Here is a 25,636-nt window from a genome sequence, read left to right on the forward strand (position 1 = left end):
AATAAGCAGATAGAAGCGGGTATGGATTGTATATATACATTTATTCTGGCTGTGTGGCTATAGAACAAGAGGAGGTTAACCAATCATCTATGGCTGCCGACAAAAACGAACCATTCGAGAATGTCTGGGGACCCGGCACTGTAAATAATTAATTCTCTCCCAATGACTACTATGAAATAAAATATGACGAGTGCAAAAACATGTGGATGTTCCTGAACCCATGGGCTTTAATAATTTAAGAGTGGGAATGAGCCTGTTAGCCAGCCTAGTCCCTTGAAACTCCACATGAATCCATCACCACTAGTAACTACCAAATCTGCCTTCAAGTAGAATATTACAGCATTTACAGGGCTGTAGTTGCTTTTCCTTTTTTTTCTTTTTCTATGAATTTTGCATTCATGTGGCCAGTATTTTCAAATATGTCTCTCTGTGGAGACAGAAGCACCCACCCACAACTGTGGCATAACTCCCATTTGGATTTGCAGTCTACTTCACGGTGTTATGAAGAAAGTGAAGATGATACCTATTTCAGTGTTCTTTCCTCTTTTAGTCAGACCGTGCTGCTTGCACTCCTTCAGCAGGAATGGGATTTTAGTGAAAATTGCAAAGAGATTTCTGTGATTGAAATTCATTCCTGAATGCCTCTCAGAGACACAGTAGTTGGTATGATTACAAAGCACAATAATGAGTCAGACAGACAGCATCATTTCCACAGCATATTAAAGTGGAGGTGTGGGGAGAAGTGCTGCACTGAGAATGATCCTGATTTGGAACCAGGGCAGGGAACTACACTGAAGGAGAAGAGGAGACTTCATAAATAACATATAAACATATGTTGTTTTTGGCATAACATGGGTTAGCACTACTGCCAGGCATCTAGTCCTTCATCAAGTCACCATAATGCATATGCTTAGATGTCTTAAATGGAAGTGGTGATATCATTGGCTTGGACAGTAAAAAGATGTCTGCTCACGGATGCAAACCAAGATTAAATGTGACACCCCCCACCAAATATTCACACCCAGCACAAGAAAGCTAATCAATATGAAAAGGAGAATGAACTGATTTTATATAAGAAGATGGCAGAATGACAAAAGAAAGGTTTCCACCCATATCATGTTCTTTGAAACACTTTATAGATAGAAACACTGTACAATGTATCCAAAAGGCAATAGATTCATAACAGCTGTGTTCAACAGGCACTGGACTTTCTGCTTACAAGTCCTTCTAAGACCATTTAGCTAAAAGCATAAAATGTGTCCAAAATATGAAATATGCTGTGTTTGTGTGGACTGTCAAAGATAAGTTTGCTGCTAAAAAGCAAAACTTACTGCCAATTAAACTGAAATAAAACCCACTTAATTTACTGATGCAGTCTGTTCTCATTGGAAGACATTTAGGTAGTTATAGGTGCCCTGTGGAGATTTGACCACTATGAGTGCAATGGAGCAACGTTTTTATGAGCAGGCCCCTATTTTGTTTGTATCCTTTACATGCATATGAGGAAGCATGAGCAAATGTGTGCCATGTTACCAATGCAGGTTTTGAAAGATTCTAAAAGATCAGCTTTGCAAATATTTTATGGTGAGGGAAATTCATTCAAGAAGGGATACACACAACACATTTTGGTGAGAAACAGACATTTGTTTGTTTACAAGAAAACTCCACAGGGTAGAGGGTTTACAGTACATTATTTTTTCACAGTTATTTTCACATGAGACCATTGTTCAGGCTCTGGTCAATAATCCCAAGCAAACTTCTAAATATGTAGACTTTATAAATTAATATCTAGAGTGGGTGGAGACAATAAATGCAACACCTACTTACAGTGTAATTCAGTATAGTAAAATAGTCCTGTGTGAAGATGGTAATATTTCTCTTTATTGTGATGGGGTGAGAAGGATGTTAAGTTGTTGAGCTGTACAGTTAACTGCTGAGACCCATAATTTGTTCACTGTACAGTGAATAACACATATTTTCTTACTTGAATTAAATTCACAACTTTGCATAACAAGTCAGTCGATGCCAATCAGCGGCTATAATGCTTTACAAATACAATTCTACAATTAAATTTAGACAAATTGAAAGTCTTTGTTACAGGCCGAGCGTGTTTCCAGCCAACTTTGGCCTGCCCTTGGCCCTCTAATCACATTAAGTCTTCAGGAAGTGACAAGCCTAATTTGACCTGAGCCGTACTTTTAAGCATTCTCGACGATGCGGAGAGGATTATCCATGCTTATATTTCATAGTACATCAATTACTGCAGTGCCTTGTTTTCTTAAAAAGGCATGATGCCTTAGGCTTTTAACCCAAACTAAGCGCTGGGACCTTTTTTGTTTTTATTTTCTTGTCATTGGTTGCCTGTATATTTAAGAATTGATTTAAGATTGTATTAATTACTTTTAAGGATTAATTATTAGGGATACTAGTTTCTAATTAAACTAAGATATGAAACTCTTGTTCCCCACTTCTGTATATGTCACTGGAAAGAGACCTCCAAGTGTGAAACCCAGGGTGTGTGTTTTACACTGCAGCACACACACACACTTCTTTTGGCTACATCACCCATCACCTTTTTCACTAAATCAAGAAGAGATGGGATGTAGCATTTGTTCTGGTTGAGAGCCTGTCCAGTGACCGTCAGACAGGTAAGTATCTGAAGGCATTTCTACCTATTTGCTCTTGGCAAAACAGATGCAGGTCTGGTGTGGCCAGTGATTGACAATTAAGTCTTACTGTCAGTGTCTCACAGCAAAGAATACAGTAATGATGGTAAATAATATGATGGTTACATATTGTAAACTTCAGTCCAGAAATAAAGGGCATTTACTTCTAAAGTGGTTTGTGGGCATTCATGGTTTCTATGTCATCAGCAATATAGAGCTTAATTCACTCATATCCTGTGCCTGAAAAGTATCCCACACAAATTAAACTATTTATCTGCAGCTCCACCGTGCCTTTATAACAAACATTAGGTGAGTCTGTTTTTCTGTTTAAAGACTTTGTAATACGCAGGGCTACTTTAGTTTTGTTGTGGGACAAACTGACTATCACCATCTGGAGGGTGATGGGAAAATTTTTGCTCTGTCCTGTAACCAGCATCCTTGCTGTTTCGTTAGTCACTGAGAACTCTATGTTTGAGAGAAAAGAAGAGCACAGTCCGCCTTTTGTTCATAGAACTAAGGTTATATTGCATAACCATCATTTTCTGTAAAGTAATATGGCTACATATTGAAGTCTGCACAGGAATGAACCTCTTCCTCTTCCTTGCTTTTCAGTGCTTCCGCACTTCATTGACACGTTTCAGTCTTTTTTTTCCCCCCATCAGCTCAGTCCATTGAGACTCTTGTTTACTTCTTGTTCTGTCTGGTTGCTGTGTGCGCAGAAATGAAGAGGCAAAGTTTCTCACAGACAGTTTCTCGAAAAATACTGCCATTGGTTTGAGTGTTCTACATATTTTCAATGTGAGGCACAACACCAGTCTGCAAAAAGCAACCTGTTTCCATATCTGTTTAAACAAGCAGTTTGTGAGCTTTTCTGTGGAATTAATGGCTGTCTCTGCCTTATGGTGAAAGATAGCGGCTGGAAATATTTTTTTGTGACTATCAGTAAAAGAGATTAAGGCAGATTTGACTCAGGATGTTACATCAGACTCTCTTGAGTCGATGATCCTCGGTAAGTCCGTGACCATGAAACAGACTTACCACATTGGCAATACTATGTTCTTGGGGGTACAGTGTTTAAAGAGCATAATCGATTGCAGAACACGCCAAAGCTACCTCTATCACCCTCCTTTATGTGCTCAGTCTTTTCAGTGGTTAACAGTGTTTTAACAAAAAAAAAAAAAAAATTAGATTCCGACATTTGCAAAGCAGGTCAGAATTGTGACTTCCTCTTGAAATGAAAGTAAATTCAAAAATACAAAAGATGTGTTCTGATGTCTCTGAACTATCACAAAGTGGAGGTTTCTGTTATTTTTCTTTTGTAAATTGAAGTCCTCCATTTTTTCAAGCGCCAAAGAGAGATACAGTGCAGTGCATTGCAGTGTGTGAACATCAAATGACTGGGAAAAAAAGGCAGGCAGAAATTGCATTAGGGAACGTTTGTGAGGTTTTGCCAGATGGCTGCCAGTAAAGCAGAACAATTCAGCGTTGGTGTACAACACCGTTGACCATGCTCTGGGGAGTGAAACAAAGAAAAAAATCCATCCACTTCAAAGACTGAAGGATGAAAACTCCAACCAAATCATCTTAGTTTCTCAAGCTTGTACGAGCAAAACACATCACCCTGAAGCGTATGGGAATTAAAGAGAAATGAAGTCTGTTGCAATGTTGTTCCAAGGAAAACAAAAGGTTACTGATCTGACTCCTCTGACTGTAAACCTGACTGGCTTGCTGCTAAACAAAAACTGTTTGTGAATGCATGCTAGTGCATAAGAAACAGCAAAGAGGTACAATGAGAACAGAAAGCACCAAATCAATATTCATCAGGGATCCAAACATGACAGCATCATCAGGTGGTTGTTTGGAGTCAAACCAAAACAGCAACAACTCAATTGTCTGTCCTCAGAAAGAGAGTCACACAGATGCAGGAGGCTCAGAAAGTGAGAGAGACAGATAGAAAAGGTTTCTTAGCAGAGAACCCTGCAGCAAAATCAAGCCTGAAGACTCTGAACACTCACTGAGTGTTGTGCTCGAAAAACATTCACAGCACTGGTGAGCTGAAGCGTTCTGTGCAGTGCTGAGGGGTCAGAGGTAGAGACGCCTGAATGCGTCGCAGACATTTCCACTGCAATTGTCTGAATTGTTGCAGTCTTTAGTCCCAGGAACAGACTCTAGGGGGATGACAAAGCCAATTCTATTCCAGCCACAGGTCCTTGACACAAGCCTGCTCTCTGGATAGAATCCAGGGAACTTAGGGTGACCAGGAAAAGAACAAAAAAGAACTGTCACCACAACAAAACACCTGAGAGTATGAGACACCAGATTTGGACAAGCTGAAAATCTTCTTATTAACCTTAATTTACCAAGAAAAGGGTTGGCTGAGCACTTGTGCGCTCCCTCTACACTACGATGCTGTGAATTCATATACAGACTTATATTTATGTGCACACTGTACAGAGCTGGAAGAGCAAGAAGATCCTGGGTTTTAATTCTGGTCCTCTTTTCTTCATGTTTGTGTGGGCTTTTTTCTGCTGCTCTAATGTCCTACGACTCCAAAGACATGCAGTTTAGCAAAAATTGAACCTCCTCAGTAAGCATTGATTTGGTGATTTGCAGGTCAAATGACCACTAAGCATCTAGTTCACATTTGGTTGAAAGTCTATGTGTTTTAGTAATAGGTTACATTAAATTTCGGTGACTTCAGAGACAGGTGACAAATTCAAGGAAAACACATAGAAATATAACGAATGTAGATGCTTTAATGGTCACAGAATGGTGTGACTAGTGTAAGGTTTAAAAGTGAAGTTAATTTATACATTCAAGTTAATTCACAAAATATATATTTACAATGTTTACACAGTTAATTATTTATATATCTGTGCTGTATTATTTACATATTTACAGGTTCAAATATTTACATCAGCATCCTGTGAAGGTTGAAACAGTATTGAATCTGCCTCTGTTGTTTTACCTCATTACAGTTGGATCTGCCTCAGTCTAGCCTATGATTGGTTGGTTTAGTCACATGTGCCTTAGAGACGAGGAAGTGTTGTTGTTATGACTCTGATGCCGGGAACTAGAGTAACAGTGCTGCTTAAAAAGTCACCTGTCTCCATACTGCTATTTTCTCTTATGTCAAATTACCACCTATCGAACCCTCACGTTACATTTAGTTTTATTCCCCTAAACGGTGGATATCGACACTTTTTGCTACCAGGATTTTTTTTGCCACTCTTTGAGAGCAGCGGATGAACTGTAAACGGAAGATACTAACGGAGATATTAACTACTTTACCTGTTTCTTTTCTACATTTTCATGCTTTTTGTGATTTTTGAGCCGGACATTTTTCTCCTACAATGTCGGCTGATGAGTGAATCTGTGCATGAGCCGCAGCCTGCTCCCGCGCGACATCAAACGTCAGTGGACGTCACGAGGTCCAGCGCCGCACATGTAGCCCCACATACTGTCTCCAGCGCCCTAAAAATTGACCTTCCACCAGTTTTTAAGGGAGATGGAAGAGAATCTTTCACAAGTTGGGCTCGACGTTTTGAAATTTCAGTGCAGGCTATGACTCCACCAGATGCAGATTTATCTACACTGATGGCCTCCATCCTCCCAACTCGCCTGGCAGATGCTGCATTTCTGTACTGGGACAGCTTGCCTCCTTTAACCCAGAAAAACTATGGTTTAGTCAAAGACAAACTCAGAGATGGACCCATCCTTACAGTCAAAGATTCATGAGATGGGTGCAGACAACCTTGATGATGCCCTGCTTATTGTCAGCCGCTGTGAGAGAGCACGTGCAGCGCTGCATCTGACCACTGCAGGATCCCCATACACTCTGCCTTCAGAACAGGTAGCTATGGTACGTCCTAACCCTGTTAATGACAAACTCCTGCAAGCAGTTGAGCAGCTAACTCTTACTGTAACTAACTTGAAACATGAAGTACAGCATTTACAAGAGAAACACTTGCTCAGCGTTTGGACTCCAGACCTGACAGATCCTCCTCCTGTGATACTCCTTACAGTGCACGCAGCTCCTCTCCCTCACCTTATCATGCCAGACAGCACCCCAGAGACTATTACTCGCCTGAGCAGTATTACAGTCATGATTCAGAGTCCCACTATGAACATTGTCCTCCACCCCCTGTGCATCAGAGATGCAGTGAGCGTGGCAACAATGACGAACGTGACCGGTATCACTCTCCGTCACGCCCATCCTATCAGTACTCCAGGTATGGTCGTCATGACAATGACACTAACAGATACAGACACAGTCCTAGTCCAGCTCCACGGAGAAACAGAGATGGAAGTCCACATACTAGGAGCAGTGTTCAATTCCAGTCACCTGAAAGACCTGCACACCCCAGCTCCAACCGACAGGCAAACTTCCATTAGCTGCTGTTGAGGGGCAAACATCAGCTACTGCATCACAGCCCCAGGATGATTCCCCACAGTCAATGCTGGACGGCAATGACTCACAAACTGATAACTCTGTCTCTTCCAACATCTTTGCTATTGTTGAGAGCACTGAAGTGTGTGCTTTAATTGACTCAGGCTCATTTGTCTCCATTGTGAGTGAAGATTTTCTAAACTCTCATCTAGCTTTAAAAAAACGCCCTCTGACAGCCTCCTCTCTGCCAGCTCATGCAGTCAAAGGACAACGCCTGGACATCCTAGGCAAGTTAACCATTGGAATCAGACTTGGAAAACAGGTATGGCAGCAGGAATTTGAAGTTCTCAGGGGTGCTTTTCAGCCAGTCATATTGGGCTGGGATTTTCTGGAAAAACACCATGCCCTCCTTGATCTCAAAAAAAAAAGTACTGCAACTATGGAACATGAAATTCCCCTATTACCCAAAGGACATGAAGTGGCCGCTTGCTGTAATGTGTCTGTGCTAGCACCCACTAAGATACCAGCTATGAGTGAAACCCTTATCACAGCTTGTGTGTCAGCAGCTACACCCGCTTCACCTATGCCAACTGATTATTGTGGTGTTCTCATGCCCAACCCATCCTGTGCCATCATCGTGGCACACTCTCTCAGTGAAGTTCAAAATGGCACAACTGTGGTTCGACTCCTCAACCCTTCCAGAGATGACATTGAGCTGCATCTTGGACAACACCTTGGTGAGTTTCATTCTGCCTCTTCTGTTGACATCGTACCAGTTGGAGAGACATGTGCAACATCTCCTGTGCACGATGAAGCTCCTCCAACTGTACAGATTGATGAACAAAACCTGTCAACCTCTCAAGTTCAGTCACTGAAATTATTGCTTCACAAGTGCTCAGCAGTAATCAGTACACACTCAGAGGACAGAGGTCGAACAGGCATAATCAGGCATCACATTCGCACTAACGAGGCCACACCAATTAAACAGCGAGCCTACAGAGTAACACCAGAACAGAGAGCAGAAATACAGACTCAAGTTCAAAACTTGTTAAAAGCAGATGTCATTGAAGAAAGCTACAGTCCTCGGGCTGCGCCAGTTGTTTTGGTGCGCAAGAAAAACGGCACATGGCGTTTCTGCCTGGACTATAGGAAACTCAACGCAGTGACAATCAAAGATTCACACCCTCTTCCCAGTGTCGACGACGCACTGGATGCACTATCAGGCTCTGCTTGGTTCTCCACAATGGATCTTCAGCATGGATACTGGCAAGTTGAGCTGGAAGAGAAAGACCGTGAAAAAACAGCGTTCACGACAGGCAGTGGACTCTATCACTTGAAAGTTATGCCGAGGGGACTCACAAATGCGCCAGCCACATGCCAACGCTTAATGGAGATGGTACTTCGAGGTCTCCCCTGGAAAACCTGCCTTGTCTATTTGGACGATGTCCTCATTTACAGGCGCTCCTTCAGTGAACATCTCGAGCACCTGGAAGAAATACTCTCCAGGTTCCAGTCAAGTGGCCTCAAGTTAAATCCATCAAAATGCAGTCTTGTCAGAGATCAGGTGACCTTTTTGGGCCATGTTGTATCAAAAAACGGCATTCAGCCAGACCCACGAAATGTGAAAAGTATTCAGGACTGGCCTGTTCCACACTCAGCAACTGAAGTCAGAGCATTCTTGGGACTTTGTTCATATTACCGCAAGTTCATCAAGAACTTTGCACATCACAGTGTTTCACTACATGCACTCACTGAGAAGAATGCACTCTTCCAATGGACTTCTCAGTGTCAGGATGAATTCACCTGAAACATGCTCTTTCAAGCCCACCAGTGGTTGCATTTCCTGATTTCACGTTGCCATTCTCCCTCTACACGGATGCTTCAGGCTCTGCTATTGGTGCTGTGCTTGCTCAGAGACAGGGACATCAAGAGAAAGTAATTGCATATGCCAGCCATGTTCTAACCAAAGCAGAAAGGAAATGGTCAACCTACGATAGAGAATTCTGGGCTATTGTCTGGGCTGTACCTCATTTTCGCCACTATCTCTACAAACAGCCCTTTATTATTGTCACAGACCACAAACGTCTCTTGGGTCTCAGAAAAATACCCATTGACAATGACAGAACTGGTCATCGTGCATGTTGGGCTCTTGAGCTTGATCCTTTTGACCCACCTCAATGCAGATGCACTGTCATGTCACCCTGCTGACACCAGATATACAGAGCAGAGCACCTCCTGCACTGCTCCTCCTAGTCCACATCCTGATGAGAGACACTCAAGCCCTGTAAGTACATCTTGTCCTATCAGTTCTCTACATCACCGCAGCTCTTGCAGTACTGATCCAAAACCTGTTCCTTATAATGAGACTTTACCACAGCCTTCTGGTCCAGACTTACAGTGTGCTACACAAGCTGTCTCCTCCACATTTGTGCTGCAACTCCCTGAAGAAGATCTTAGAAAGGAACAGCAACAAGATTTCATACTGTCAGAGGTCATTAAATGGACAGTCAAAGGTCAGAAACCACCATACTGGTGCATGAAAAAACGTACACCTGCTGAAAGAACACTTTGGCAAGAGTACCACAGACTTAACTTTCATTATGTCTTGCTCTGTCGTGAAGTTTTCAACCCATCCACTAAGTCAGTGTTGCACCAACTTGTTGTCCTTCAAGCCTTAAAAGACATTGTTTTACAGCTGCTGCATGGAAATCCAGTAACTGGTCATCTGTCTGCAGATAAAGTCCTGAAACGTGCTCAGCAACTGTGCTACTGGCTGTTCATATCATGTGACATAAAGATGTGGTGCAAGCAATGTACGCCATGTGATGCAAGACAGAGTCCTACACCTCGCCACAGGGCTCCGATGAAGACAATTGTTGCTACGGAGCCATTCCAAAAGGTCGCAGATGACATACTTGAGCTTCCCATCACAAGTTGTGGCAACAGGTATGTGCTTGTTGTTCAAGATCATCATCAACGTCAACCTCTATGCCATTCCAGACCAGTGCTCCACAACAGTTGCAAAATGCCTGTTTGAAAGCTTCATATGTGAACATGGTATTCCGGAAATGCTGCACACAGAATTTGAGTCTGACTTGGTGAAACACCTGTGTCAATTGCTGGGCGTCCAGAAAACACACACAAGCCCATATCATCCTCAGTGTGATGGCATGATTGAGAGATTCAATAGAACACTCATTGAACAGTTAGCCAAGTTGCTTCTTCAGCAGCCGGGTGAATGGGATGACTGTCTCAACCAAGTCGCTTTTGCTTACAACACCAGCCCTCACTCTACAACAGGTTTCACTCCATTCTTCCTCACACACGGTCATGAGGCCAGGATGCCTGCGAACCTGCTGTTGCCTAACAACACACCATCTCCATCTACTCCAGGTTCTCCTGCTGACTATGTTGCACAGTTGACCCAGAAACTTCGGTCAGCTTTTAGTGTGGCTGCATGGAACAGAGACCGTGCCCCTAACCAACAGAAACAACAGTATGACAGAAGTGTCAAACACACTCCCTATGTTTCTGGAGACCTCGTGTGGTTAAGTGACCCCACTACATCAAAACAGAAACTCGCTCCTCTCTGGAAAGGCCCCTTTGAAATATTGGAGTGCCTCGGATCTGATGTGGATTCTCCTGGAGTGACATACAGGATTCATTATCTCCTGGACCAGTCTGACAAGTCTCAGATCGTCCATTACAATCGTCTCAGACCTTACAATGCTCCTGTGCCGGATCATGGACAAAAGACACCTGATTGTGACTCACCATTGCAGCCTCAGCTCCCCTGCTTGACTGCATTGTCAGGTGCTTTGCCCTTTAAACCTTCAAGGTCTGCCGCACCAAAGAGCTACAATGTACCTGGCTGCAGCAGTGCCCCTTCAGTGGCCCCTCGGATCTCCCAGCCCCAGCCCCAGCCCCAGCCCCATTCTCAGCCCCATTCTCCCCCATCCCCTGCCCCTTGGACTCAGTGTTTCACTGCTCCCCCTTCTACCACTCTGGGTCGACGCTCTGATTCTTCACTGCGCCCCAGCAGGCGTCAGGTTAAAGCTCCCAGATACCTTATGGACTATGTTTTGAAGTGAGACTGTTGCTTTGTTTTGTCTAGTAGCAGTTACTTGTTTTGTTTCCTTATATGAAACGGGGACGTTTCTTATGTGAGAGGAGGAGGAAATGTAAGGTTTAAAAATGAAATTAATTTATACATTCAAGTTAATTCACAAAATATATATTTACAATGTTTACACAGTTAATTATTTATATATCTGTGCTGTATTATTTACATATTTACAGGTTCAAATATTTACATCAGCATCCTGTGAAGGTTGAAACAGTATTGAATCTGCTTCTGTGGTTTTACCTCATTACAGTTGGATCTGCCTCAGTCTAGCCTATGATTGGTTGGTTTAGTCACATGTGCCTTAGAGACGAGGAAGTGTTGTTGTTATGACTCTGATGCCGGGAGCTAGAGTAAAAGTGCTGCTTAAAAAGTCACCTGTCTCCATCCTGCTATTTTCTCTTATGAAAAGTGTCAAATTACCACCTATCGAACCCTCACGTTACACTAGTATACAAATGATTCATGTGCTATGGCCTTCACTGTCACCAGATCTCAACCCAGCTGAACATCTATATGAGATTTTGGACGGTTGTGTCAGACAGTGCACTCTACCATCAACATTAAAAAGAATATTTTTTGACCTCAATGCCATTAGTTTAGAAGCAATATCTGTGTGTCGCAACTATGGTTAAGGCTAAGGAGAGATAATGTTTAATGGCTAATAAAGTATGGTTAAGGTATAATTAGGATTAGGCAACTAATTGTTTAGGTTAAGGGTTAGGGTTAGGGTTAGGGTTAGGGTAGGGTTAGGGTTAGGGTTAGGGTTAAGATCATGTTATGGCTAATAAAAGGTATTGTATCTGTATTTTAATGTGTAGTGGGACCTGCTTGACAAAGAAAAACTGTTAATAATAGTTAGATTTAAACTAGATGTTTAAAATAAGTAATTTCAGACCAAATTTAGCCCAGTTTGAACCTACAGTAGATGTCCAGACATCTAGACAAACTGAAGATCAATGCTTACTGAGTCAGAACTGCCCACAGTGTAGTTTGTAATGTTTTTGTCTGTCTGCATGGCCCTGCAGCGACTGGTGACCTGTGCAGGGTGTTTCCCTGCCATTTCATCTGAGGCATGAAGAGAAAGGCTCGAGCCTCTCTGTGAGCCAGAAAAGGAGTACATGGGCAAATGAATGGATGGATGGATTGCTCAGGGCAATTAGTCTGTTGCTTGTAGCCAGTGTTAAACTTCATTCAACCAAAGGATTATTAAGTGTTTTATTCCAGAACACTAGGCTGACGCTCTCTAGCCAACATTCAAGCAAAAACACTTTTGTCATAGTTCACTTTTATGATAAACATTAGCGTTTTGGTTCCATTCAAAGCAACAGTGGTCCAATCATTTCATATTAGATAGGGCAAAAAACTAAACTCTCCAGGGGAATAGAGAGAACAGAGTCAGGCCTAACACTGTTGTTCAGTAATGACAACATATTAGAAAAATAAAATATATGTTCAAATGTCTGGTTAACCATAGACAATAGTTTTTCAGGTCTGTCTCAAAACAGTCAGGAGCCCATATGAGTATTGAAATAGGTTTTTCTTGCTGTAATCATTCCTCCAGTTCATACTGACCATTAGTAGATCCCTTCATAATGCACTGAAAATGTAAGTGATGGGGGACAAAATCCACAGTCCTCCTACTGTGCTAAACTGCATTTAAAGGTTTATCTGAAGCTAATATGAAAGCTTCAGATATCCAAATGAGTCAAATCAAGTAAATTTCTTCCAACGTTTGTCTTTTTAGTGCCAAAGTCCCTCTTTTTGTTACTATACTTCCACCGCAGCTCAACAGGGAAACACTGTCCGACGAAACACAAAGAGGGAATTTGATACTAAAAACACTGTAAATGTGGCAGATATCCACTTGATATGACTAACTCAGACTGCTGGAGCCTCATAAAGATCATCTTTTAAATGCATTTTGGCATTAAATGACTGTGTGGACACACTGTGGATTTTGGCTTCCATCACTTACATTGAAAGCACATTTGAAGGGGATCTTTTAATAGTCAATGTGAACAGGAGGAATGATTACAGCGAGGAAAACCTCTTTCACTGTTCATATGGACACCTGACTGTTGTTTTAAGACACACTTGAAAAAACTGTGAACCTGTCTTTTAACAAAATGTAAGTTAGGTTTGAACAATATGACAATATATACAATGAGACTATTACTTTCCGTCGGATATTTTGCTATGCTGTTTATATCATGGTACCACAGCTATCCCTTTATTGTTTTGGGGTGTATTCCATTGTAGCAATGTTGCAAATCAATGAGCTGGACTGCTTTATGACAAATATTGGATTTTTGCAGCAATGAGAAGTAGTAGCTTAATTTGTCAGGTATAAGATTTGCCAGACGAGCTGTTTTTCTATTGATTTTCCATAAAATGTACTACATGATGATATTTATATTGAAATTACGATATGAAACTAGAAATATCATGATAGAGGATTTTATCCATATCACCTACTATATAGGTAATGCAATAATGGCCCATAATGAGCAGCATTAGTTGTTGAAAACTCCACCTGTAGGATTCTCATATGATTATAGCATCTTTAAGTTTTTGTTTGTAGAAAAATGAGACAATGGCAATTGTGTTACTTCATTCAGTGTACTGATTTTTTGATACTAATGCTAAGAGACACCAGAGTCAAAAACATAGTGGCTTTAAACAGACTATTCTGATTATTAGGAAAGAAAGCTGGTATTTAATTTCAAAATATTATACAGGAAGAGGTAGCATGTAGAAGGCAGTAGGCATATATGTGATAAAGGCAAATACTTGCAGGCAGAAAAAATATGGTGGAATCATGAGATTTTATAGAAAGTATATCAGATTCAGACTTTCAATTGAGATTCAAGTCATATACTGTATGTAGCATCACTTTTTTAATGGCATAGGACATTATCCAAGAGCTAGAAAATGTTCCCCAGCATCTAAACTTACATTGAAGGGGAGTAAGTATCTGCAGGAAGCTCTCTGAAAACTGAGTCCTCTATGTTTACGAATAAATAAATCACTTCTTACCACTGGTGCACCAAAACTTCAATCTCGTTAATATTTATTTTCATATATGGTGCAAATGTCTCCTCTGCAAAGGTAATGTTTAAAAGGGATTCTTTAAAAAAACACAGAGAAGTAGACAGAAGACTATGACACTGTGATTACTCATTGTTGCTTGCTAAAACCAGCATGTGACATAGTATATCATCAATTGGAAATATACAATACATTTCTACTGGCTTCCATAAGCAAATGGATATTCAAGACAGATAAAAAAAAAATTTAGGACAATGAAAAAACACTGATATTTGCTGCACGGCAAGTGAATAAAAAGTGTGATATTACATGAGATCTAAAAGAGAAAAAAGGCATGAAGGGTTTGTGCTGCAGCAAAGGCAGTGAACATCCAGCAGTTTTAATAATCACTGCCTCCGTCAGCAAAGCATATCTCAACAAGGAGAGTCATAATGTACAAGCTGTCAAGGAGTTTATCTGTGAAATATACACTCACCCCTTGCTGTACTCTTGTGAAAACTTGCACACCAACTGAAGCAGACACACACAGTCATTCTCAAAGTTTGCACTCATGCGAGCACACACACACACACACGCTTGCATCCTTCCATGTTTTCACCCTGAGGCAACTGCTGCACAATCTCTCCCCTAATGCAGAATCCACTGAAGCATAATTGAAAATGACTTCGGAGAATTGCCACATTGAGATTGGAAGATACTGTATTTGCAGGTGTTTCTGTGGGAGAGCACGGAGTTGTCAGTGAAACACACGTAAGAGCAAAGGATGGTGAAGCATGGAAAAAATAATGGAACCTCAAAAGACTGAGCACTGTAAGTCAAAGACTGTCTCCCTTTCAATGGATTAAGAAATGTGTTTATGTGCATATTCATCTGTGTGTGTGTGTGTGTGTCTTAATGTCTGTGTTAGTGGGAGATAGTGAAAGGAAAATATAAAAGCAACCCATGTGTGAAACAAACAGAAACAGGAAATGTGCCTGCAGAATGCACTAGTATCCAGGCTGCTGCTAATACAAAGCGCTGAGAAAGTGTGCAACAATCCTGCAGTGTCAAACAAAAGATTTCACATAACACTGTGTTGGAGTGTGATACATGTAAACAACAGGCACACAGAAAGGGGAGAGCAGGAGATGATATACAAACTGTAAAAATCCTCACAGTATCCCATGCTGCCATCAGGCCATCCCAAATATAGCCCTGACCGCATCATTGCACTGTGTCTGACAAATGCAGTGTTGAGGAAATACCTTAAAGGAACAGCCGGAGTGGGACAGAAGTGCTGACATTCAAAGATCGCTCTCAGTGACAACATTTGTCGTGTATCCCACTCACAACCCGTGTTCTCCATTCAACCTTGACAGTGGGTAGGGAAGTATCTTTGCTTCATCCCCCTCCCTGCTCACCATGCTCTAGAAATTATTTTTTTCCAGAATTAATCTTTAAATAAAGTGTAAAACTTTAAAAATTCCTCCCAGACATGATGATTTTTTCATGAGGTCCAGAAGGACTTTTTACGTTACAAAGATAAATCTGCGTTTGGCATTCACCTTGTTTTTACTGTGGATGCCGGTTGCTGACCTGAAACATATCATCTCATGACTTAGTCAACTCACCCAACTCTCTTTTCTTCTGCTCTGTCCATTCTGAGGTGAACCAACAACCAGCTTCCCTCGCAGTCGATCAGAGATGCTACTGTACAGTATGTGGTTTAAATCTTAGTCAGAGTGCAGGCTTTGGGGGGAAAAAGCCCCCAGAGTATCTTTCTAACCGCAAAGCTGTCGGGCAAAGAACAACCTGAAATGCCTTCCATTCATTATTCATGCCACGAGAAGGCCTGGAAAACAGCTATTGGATAGCCAGATTATTACAGCTCTATTGCTGGAGAGTGGCAGCACATCACAGTGGCCGGTAGGTTCGAGTCTGTGCTCCAACAATGTCTCTGGAGTGTTGTTAGTGATGATAACTGACATGTCGGGGTCAGGAAGAAGTGGAAGTCCATGTTCTAAAAAAAGGACCGGAGAGGTAGGGGAGCTCTCTAGTGGAAAAAGGTCATAGATATAAAAAATATATTTATTCTTCTCTATATCTAGCAAATGGAAATTCACATAATTTATTTTAACTGTATAAGTAAATGCAAAATACAAGAACAGCAAGATATAAAGCACAAAATTTTGACTAAATGTTCTCCAACACTGACTGTTAGTCAATTAAATTTTAATTTATTCCAATTAGCTTATCTATCAGCCACTCATTTTATTTTTCAGCTATTTCATTTTCCTTTTTTTTCTGTCTTGGCACATATTTAATAATTTATCTATTCCTTATTTTCCCCTCTAAAATTTCCTATTTTCCTCACCACATTTACAATTTTCCATATGCTTATATGATAACTACTGTAGGTGGGCATGCCCATGTATGTCTAGAGGAATGATTAGTCCAGGCTGTAGGTGTTTGCAACATCATTAGAGCAACTGAGAGCAGTGTTGCCAGATTGGGCAGTTTTCCACCCAATTGGGCTACTTTTTATTTAATCTGGCAGGTAATAAATTATTTCCCCCAACAGAAATTCGGCTATATTCCAATAAATCTGCTCCTCCTCTCATCTGAGTAGAATGAGATTGACACTACACTGAGTTCAGTAGGCTGATTTGGTGTTTATGTCATATCAGAGTTATTGTAATTACAAGTTTCTGACTTGCAAATATTATTCACGTCAACATCCAGGTTTCAATTATGACTGGAATAATAAAAAGCTCTGATATATCCATCTTGGCACTTAATAATACAGAAGTACCTAAAAACCAAACAAACACTGACGCCTTACATCAGCCAAAGACCTCCGTTCAATATAATAAAGCTACATTTAATTGTGTGGTGTTATATTGTCAGTGCTTAGTGTTTTAATCTTCGCATGACCAACTCTGTAATCATATGCTTACCATCATGATGACAGGAAAGCTTGTAAGTAATTAACACGGGAATCTTTCTCATCTCTACCATCCATCCTATATGACATTAATGCGGCATCAGCTGAGCAAACATCCTGGCCCAATCACTGAGCTTGACATCATCTCATTGTCATATAACAGAAAATTAGGAAAATGGGAAATGCTGCATGGGGAAAATAAGGAATAGAAAAATTATTAAATGTCTGCAGAGCTAAAAAAAAAGAGTTTTAATGTATGTAATCGACTGATTCGTAGTAAAGGGGAAAGAAAGTGATTGGAGATTAAAGGAAATTTATACTCCATTTCAATGATTCAACTGACAATATTATATATCCATGTACTTTGACTAATTTGACAACCATTTACTATATTTAAATAATAATTATTATAATTTAAACCAAATTCATCAGTGATTTGGTATCAGGTTTACATTTTCTGTACTATTTTCTTGCAGGATATGTCTAAAGGGATGTTAGAGGTGTAAAGCACAGACACGGGGGTCAGGTGTGCTTTCACACATCATTTCCTTGAATGTATCTATCCCATGGCATTTGGAGATAGCTTAATGATCTGCCTGTAAATGTACTGAGTTACTCTAAAAATACAGCACAGAAATAAATCTTGCTTTTTAAAACTGGTACAGCTGCAGAGGCAAACAGTGAAAAAGAAATATTTCCCTTTTAAATACGTGAATCAATGACTGCAGGAACCTCTCTGAATCCTCCCTGCTTTTTTCAACCGTGTCATAATGGATGAGGGTTGCAAACAAACTTTTGATTTATATCTATCATAGCTCCTTTGGATTTATGCTCATCATGTACTGTGTATGCAGAATCCAATTTTAAATCATTCCCTCCTTTTCTGTCAGCGCAGAAGTCGCTCGCTCGGGATGAGCGACTCACAAATGCAAGTGTTTAGCAGAACACCAGCTGTTTCTCTGGTGGAGACTTGGTAAAGTAGAAGTGATAAAAGCCAGGCAGGAGTGTAAGAAGTATGTGCACGCTCTAAAAGTCTTTTGTTTGATCGCCGGCTCATTTGTCAGCGTGCATCCTGTTGCGGCGGCACAGGGGTAAATACATGGTTTGTTGCCATTTCCAAAGAGAAAGGGGAAAAAAGTGCTCTCCTGGAAGGTGAGTGGGAGCTATCCTTCACGACTCTGCAGTGCCTTTATCCGCTACCTTTCTTCTTTCTGATAAGCAGCTCCAGAGCCAATCATGTGGAACTTATAACTCAGACATGTGAATCTGAAGTTTTTATTGAGGTAAGTAAGCAGAAGGAAAAGAAAATGAATAATAAACTTTTCTCCAACCTTCACTAAACTTTCTTCCTATGCTGCTCACACTCTTTTGCTGTTCACACATTCAGCAGTCCTGGCAGCCTCTCTCACTGTTGGCAGCAACGCTTCCATAATCTCAACAGATCTGAGCCTGTGGCCTCAGCGCCGACTGTATAACTGGCCGTTGTGCAAGCAGTAGGCAGCTGGTACGTGCAAAAACAAAGCATGTACCTAGCTATAGCACCCATGCCACCAGCTACATCACCAGCCACCACAGGCTGCCGTCCAGCACGGTACTGTGGGCGACTGATGTCAGGATGTTGTCCTCGGTGGAAATGCTTGTGTCATTTCAGATAAGCAGTGGAGTCGGAGCTCTCAGGCTACCCACTGCTGTCAACAAACATAGGACATTTTGTCATACATTTGTCTATTCACTTATGTTTGGTATGCTTGTGAGTACGTTAGAGATTTATTAGTTTAGGATCACACAAAGTGATAACTGTGATATGGATGATTTATAAATCTAATAACTTTTAAACACTAAACAATTCTCAATTAAACATCCCTAAACAGAAAGATAAAGAATTAGCTTTAATCACAGCAACATCTGGACAGCTGATGAGACTGTAAGTTGATTAGAGCAAACCGAAAACAAAGCAGAGCGGCCTCAAAGAGAGATGCCCTTGAATCACAGCAGAATGAATTTCTACATTGCCCCTAGACTAAAACCTCATGATGAAATCTAACATTTGCAGTGATGACAGGAAGCAAATGAGTATGCGCTTCAGGATATGAGGAAAAAGCCCAAGAGTGTGTAATTAAAAAGGTAAGAATTTAAATATTGTGAGAAAGGATCAAAATAAATGACCTCTTTAATAATGGTGAGGGTGATTTATGTGGTAACACTCAGGGTAAAGCAAGAGGGGGAAAACACAAAGGTTGCTGTAATTCATATGGAATATGTTTTTAGAGTAGCGTGCTATCATTTTTTTTTTTTATTTCCATAAAATGTATGACGTGTAAAGTAATGCCTTCAAATGTGTTTGTTTTGAGTTTAGTGCAGGTTGACAGCTGCTTATGAATATTCCAGTCTAACTAGTTCTGTCAGACAAATACTGTGTTTGACTGGCTTTTGGTGGACACTTGTGATCTTTGTAACTGTCTGTATTGTATGCTAACATGAAAAGCACAGACTGAGACCAGCAGTGTATATGAATGACAAAACAGCTTGGCTAATAAGCAAAGTTCAAAAGAGATTCTTTTTTGGTGCTGTTGTTTTAGTTTTATACCTTCATATTGGTCAATTCTCCAGTGCAAGATTTACGCACAATGCCAATGCTCAGCACCAATGCAGGTCACACTGTGCTTTCAAGGCAGAAAGTGACGATGTGGTGGTCATGGTGGTGGAGGGCTATGACACTTGTTCTTCTAAGAAACTTTAAAGTTTTACTAGCTGATATTCTTCATAATGTTTGTGATTGTTTTATGTAGTGTCTGTGAGTGTCTTTGATGATTGTTTTGTGATTTTTATTCTTATTGTGATCCTGTGCATATTAGGGATGTGCAGAGATCCCAGTATTTCTATTTGTATCTGTATTTGTTGAGTTAGCAACATTATTTGTATCTGTATTTGTATTCGAATAAAAGTGAAAAGAGGCTTAAAAATCCTGTTTTTGTTTTTATGACACTTTTAATTTTAGAAAATTAAAGTGTTACAATAAGTGTTTATGAATAAACTACCTTACAAAGGTGGTCCCCACATTGGGTCTTGAACTGAAGTCTCCCAGATCATAGACGACTGCACTGATGACTGAGCTAAAACTTTACTCATCGCCTCATTGCAGACAGACCGCTACCTATTTATACACCCATAACACAGAAACAGCACACCATGTAATGTGTAGGGAGGAACTTCAAAGGCAATTATTGCTTTGCACTTTTCATTTATTGCCTATTTTTTACAACCTAACTTTGTGGAAAGGAGAAGGGGAATAACCCTCCCTTGGGAGCACTTTGCTTGTGTCAGTAGCTCAGCTTTATCTCTGGGGAACAACCCCAACAAATAATTTTTTAAATATTTGTATGGAACAAATATTCGTATAAAACCCACTATTAGTGCTTTGCCGAATAATGTATTTGTATTCGGGCACACCCCTAGCTATGTAGTGTGTTAATCTTATGCCAGAAACTTCACAGTCTTTCCTACAGTAGCCCTTAAAGCTCAATGGAATGAAAATACATGCAAAAAGACAAAACAGAAGCAAATGAAGAAAAGATCTATAAAAAATCAATTTGACAACACATGCACAACCAAGATCTGGAAACGCAACCAAATACCCAAAGGAGCTGCAAATACAGGAAACAATACAGGGACACACATACTGGCGTAATTCTGAGGACCAAAGCTGTAATCAGAAAAACACAATGCAAGAGCAGTTTTAATAATGAAGCAGCCTCTGTCTGTCTCTCTCTGTATTTGGCTGTTTTCTGTATTTGCAGGAATGAAATGAGAAATGGTGGACAGGTGCAGAGTTTGGTGAAAATCCTCTGTGGGTTTATCACTATGAGCAACACATTCCACATATATGTTTGATCCATTGTTTAAAAAAATAACAGTGTAGCTTTAACCATAATGTAGTTGCCATGCACGGATAATGTAAAAAATAACAAATTCTATAAAATTAGCATTGAAAGTGAGCCAGGGTTTTGCAGAATCATCCATAATCAGCATTTTGCCAGGTGATAGAGATGTTATCCATCTTAATTTTCACTAAGTTCTTCCACATAATTCTAGGAGAGCCTATAGTAGCTACATCAATCATACCCTCTCCAGAGTGCTTCCATAGAAGTGCTTTTGAAAAGTTCTGGTGAGTCCAGGCTGGAGAGGTTTTGAGGGAAATACCAAGTCCAATTGCAAAAGGTCACAGACATCAGGTGGGTCTCTCTCAGAGAGCTGGGCCCTTATTACAGGCACTGACCTGTGAAATATCACATAGCCTGTGAGCATGCTCAGCAAAATGATGCAATTTGAGAGGATGTCACTCCTCACCCCTAAGTGACCCCATCCTGGCACAGCAGGAGAGGAGGAGTCTGCAGCCAGGGAGTGATAACGCAGCGCAATCTCCCTCTTTCTTTCTTTCTCTGTCCCTCTCTCTCTCAGCCTGATGGTCCCCTGTATTTGGGCGAGGGAATCCCCTCCAGTGTCTCCTCAACTCTGATGGCCTTTTCAACAGAGACGTTATGCTGATCCGCTTAAGGTGCATGTTTTATTTTTCCCTTCTTTTTGTTCGCTTATAATTTACAATACAAGGAATTTTAAAAGGACACTTTGTAGCTTTTTGTGGGTAATTCTACACTGGTTATCTTGCCTTTAAATAAGAATAATAATAATGAGAAGAAGAAGAAGCTGACATGAATATGATATAAAATATAGTTAATATGAATACAAATGAGACAGGACAAAATATGGTGTTTTAAAATGGCATTAAAAATGAGAATGCAATGAAAGTACATAGAACAATTTTGTAGAAGTCAAAGACTTAAAACATAATGCGTTTTTAAAAAAAGGTTTATTAATTTCTACATAGCTATATTACATTTATTTGCACAAAACTCAGCTTGTCTGTTCTATATTGTGAATATGGTTCCACATCAGTTACATTTACATGCTTGACTGTGGTCAAGGTTCCAGTTTCTACTTCAGCACTTTAGTATTATGGAAATATTGCAGATGACACACAGGCTTAATTCTGGACAAATAAATAGTTCAAAAGGTACACTACAATTAGTGTTCAAAGGGAAAGAATGTAATTATTGAGCTGTCTGCATTATTGGAAATAAGGAACAAGGTGGTGGCTATGAAAAGCATAGAGTAAAAAAATAGCCAAGCTTAAAATATTGTAGCTCAAAAAGGTCAAACTTTTTCAAGTGCTTGTATGACCTATAATTATTCACAAAGAAGAAAATGTATGTCTTGATTTTTCCTACCATACTACAACTTTCTGTAAAGAGGTATTACATGAAGTTGTAGAAAGGTCATATCACAGCAGCGGAGGTTGAGATATCCTGACTTTTAGTCCCTATATGGGTCTACCTCCTAAAACACTGGATCTTACATTTCCCATAATACCACCCAAATTCCCACATCTTTCAAACTCAATGCCCCAAGTTCATAACACACACTTGCTGTTAAAGAGTTGAAAATAACCCTTGATGACATCACCAAGGGTCATTTAATTAAAGCTCCTCCACTGCCACAGATGAAGAGTAGGTCTAAAGCTGAGTAGTACAGTCTTTGAGTACCTTGAAAATTGTTATTATTATTATTATTATTATTATTATTATTATTATTACAGTATTCACATGTGAGGAGAATTTACCCTTTAACTCTTTGACATGTTCCAGATTACTGATTATTTTCCAGACTTTATGCAACTAGTGTTGCACAATAAATCTCCCTACCAGTTGTCTAACTGCTCCCTAACACTTAATAATCATTGTCATTTTTAGTGACACTAATTTCAGGCAGTTATCCTCGTAATGAATATTTCTTCATACCAAACATCATTACAACTGTAATCAGGATGTTAATAGGGGACAAAGAAGAGTGAAGAGAGTGCTCTTTTTTTAATCAGATCAGCATTAATTTGCTGAAGGCGAGAATAAGACCAATTAAATCAAAATAATTAGACTCAAACGCCTGATCATTTGGTGTGAAAATATTCCTTAATGAAATAGGACAAACTGAGTAAGACTACTGCAGTGTTCCCTGGAGGATAAGATGAAAAAGAGCAGACAGTTACAGCATGTTTGTTGGTGGTATGGTGTTATCATTTAGAAGTCCACTGGGAGAAAGTTGTTCATTTTCACAGATATTGATTGAACTGTGTCAGACAACAAAGATAATAGTAATTGTTAAACTGAGTGTAACTGCCACTACATGCACTGCAGAGACAGTGAAGCAGTAGAGCCTTAGAGCAGCACTTCATTATAAAATCTACACTACCTCCACAGGTCTCTTAAAATTAACTGCAAATGTATTCAAAACATCCAATGATAAATGTCATGTGTGTCAGTTGGACGGAGACGCATTTTATGGAGCGAAGTGTGAAAGCTAGTTGTCTGGCAGACAGACAACTTGAGTCTGCTGCTTCTTTCACATGACATGAACATCTCACATCATATATCTAATGGACCCTTTGCAATATGGAGATGGACTTAAGTCAGCAGTGCTCTCCTATGCACTGCTGTATGCTGTGCTTGGTATAGCATTGCAAAAGCACTTGCCATTAGTCTGATCACACCCCGTATCAGATCAAGCTGAAGCTTGTGTGGTAGCAATGTCAGCTATGAAGCCACTGATAGTCCAGTTCCAGTCCCACAGACCTGCTATAAGGAATACTGATGGTCATGCTCATATGCTGCTAATATCTACCTACTTAGCAAATTTTTAACACAAGCCCTCCAGTCTCAAGTTTTGCTACCAAAAACTTATTTGGCAGTACCAGTTGTATTTGGCTGAAGACACAGGTACAGGCCTAGGTTCACGTCTCGGTTTAAGGCTGGTGAAAAACCCTAATGAGACTTTGCTAAGGTGAATCATTTCATCCAGTTCAAAACAAAGATATATATAGTAACTGACTATGTAGTTTGTTCTTTTTTTAAGCTAAGTAATCAGATCACATAGCCATTCAAAAGATTCTAAGTTCAGTCTGTTTCATTTAATACAAAACTAGATCTAAATAAGCATGTTTTTAAGGTTAACACCTTAGCAAATACCTGTCTCATCACATCAATGATTGCTTGTAGGGATGTGCAGAGGGCCCAGTATTTGTATTTGTATCTGTATTTGTTGAGGCAGCAAAATTATTTGTATTTGTATTCGAATAAAAGTGGAAAGGGCTTAAGAATCCGTTTTTTGTTTTTATTATGCTTTTAATTTTAGAAAATTAAAGTGTCAGTTGCTCCAGGAGTGATGTCCAAATTAGGAAACGTGCATCATGTAGGTGGATGTGACTCCCCTCGTTGAGACCAGCTGATAGGCATAACAGTGGAGCAGAGGAGAGAGACTGAGATAGAGATGTAACCGACCTGCATGCTGGTATTTGCCTTTTTTTTTCCTTCCCGAAAACAAATAATTTTAAAAATATTTGTATGAAAGAAATATTCGTAAGAAACCTACTATTTATGCTTTGCCGAATAACGTATTTGTATTCGGGCACACCCCTAATTGCTTGTGTGGCTTTTGCAGTCTGTCAGCTTACAACCAGGAAATAACTGTACTGTTTATTCAGCTGACTATGAGGCTTTTGGTCACCATTGAGGGGAGCTCAAATACTGAAGGCACTGTTTCCCGCAGTATGAATGATGATTCATTATACTCAGTACAGTTTGAGGATTCCATGTTAACATTTCTTTTGGTCATGTACTGAGCACCTCCAGTAATTAAGCCTTTATTTTTAATTGCTATAGTATCTAAGTCATAGTTGTTTGAACAGAACACATAACAGGAAAATCAGACTGGATTTTGCCTATGCATCTTATGGTGGTATAAAAATAGATTAACACCAGCTCATCCCCAAGCTTTCCAGCTCAGTAATTCACCAACATAACTGTAAGCATAACTTCAACAAACTCACTGCATATAGCACAGAAAACAACTGCTGCATAGGCTTGTTTTGCAAAAAGTACAAGTATAGAATATGTCAAATTCATACAGTGATAGGAGGGAAATACAACCTGACTTTGTTGTTGGTATTCATTTGCCCACGTCTGAATACCTGCAAATGAGTACAGGGCTTGTCATATTTGATAAATTTTCATCCACAAAGGGACAATACTCCAGAGGCCAGATGAGAGAGGCTGAACAACTTTGAAGACGAATTGTTTTGCTGAGTTGATTTATTGTCAACAATGAATAACTCGCCTTCATTTCTTTCCCCTCTACCACGTAGGTATGAAGGCTCTGAACATTATGCACAGACTGACTGATCAGCTTTCATTGTTTAAGGTCAGGATGTTCATTAAAACTGACAGACTGACTGGGTGATACTTTGATGTGTTGCCACTGCCTTGACCTTTGCAAAAAGACAGTGTTAGACTTGCCATTTGGGACGTCTTCCCATGAAGTGATAAACATTCTCTCCAACTGCTCCTCTTCAAACCCTATCAGAGCTGTGATCTCAA

The 25,636-nt window shown here is 40.1% G+C and overlaps 1 protein-coding gene across 1 annotated transcript in view; it reads right to left on the reverse strand.

Annotated features, from left to right (window-relative positions):
- Nucleotides 1-25,636, reverse strand: part of sorcs3 (sortilin related VPS10 domain containing receptor 3) — a 204,857-nt gene that overhangs the window by 91,630 nt on the left and 87,591 nt on the right. The gene's annotated exons all lie outside the window — the stretch shown is intronic.

The sequence above is a fragment of the Thunnus maccoyii genome, chromosome 2, assembly GCF_910596095.1.
Source record: "Thunnus maccoyii chromosome 2, fThuMac1.1, whole genome shotgun sequence".
In the NCBI taxonomy this organism is placed as follows: Eukaryota; Metazoa; Chordata; class Actinopteri; order Scombriformes; family Scombridae; genus Thunnus; species Thunnus maccoyii.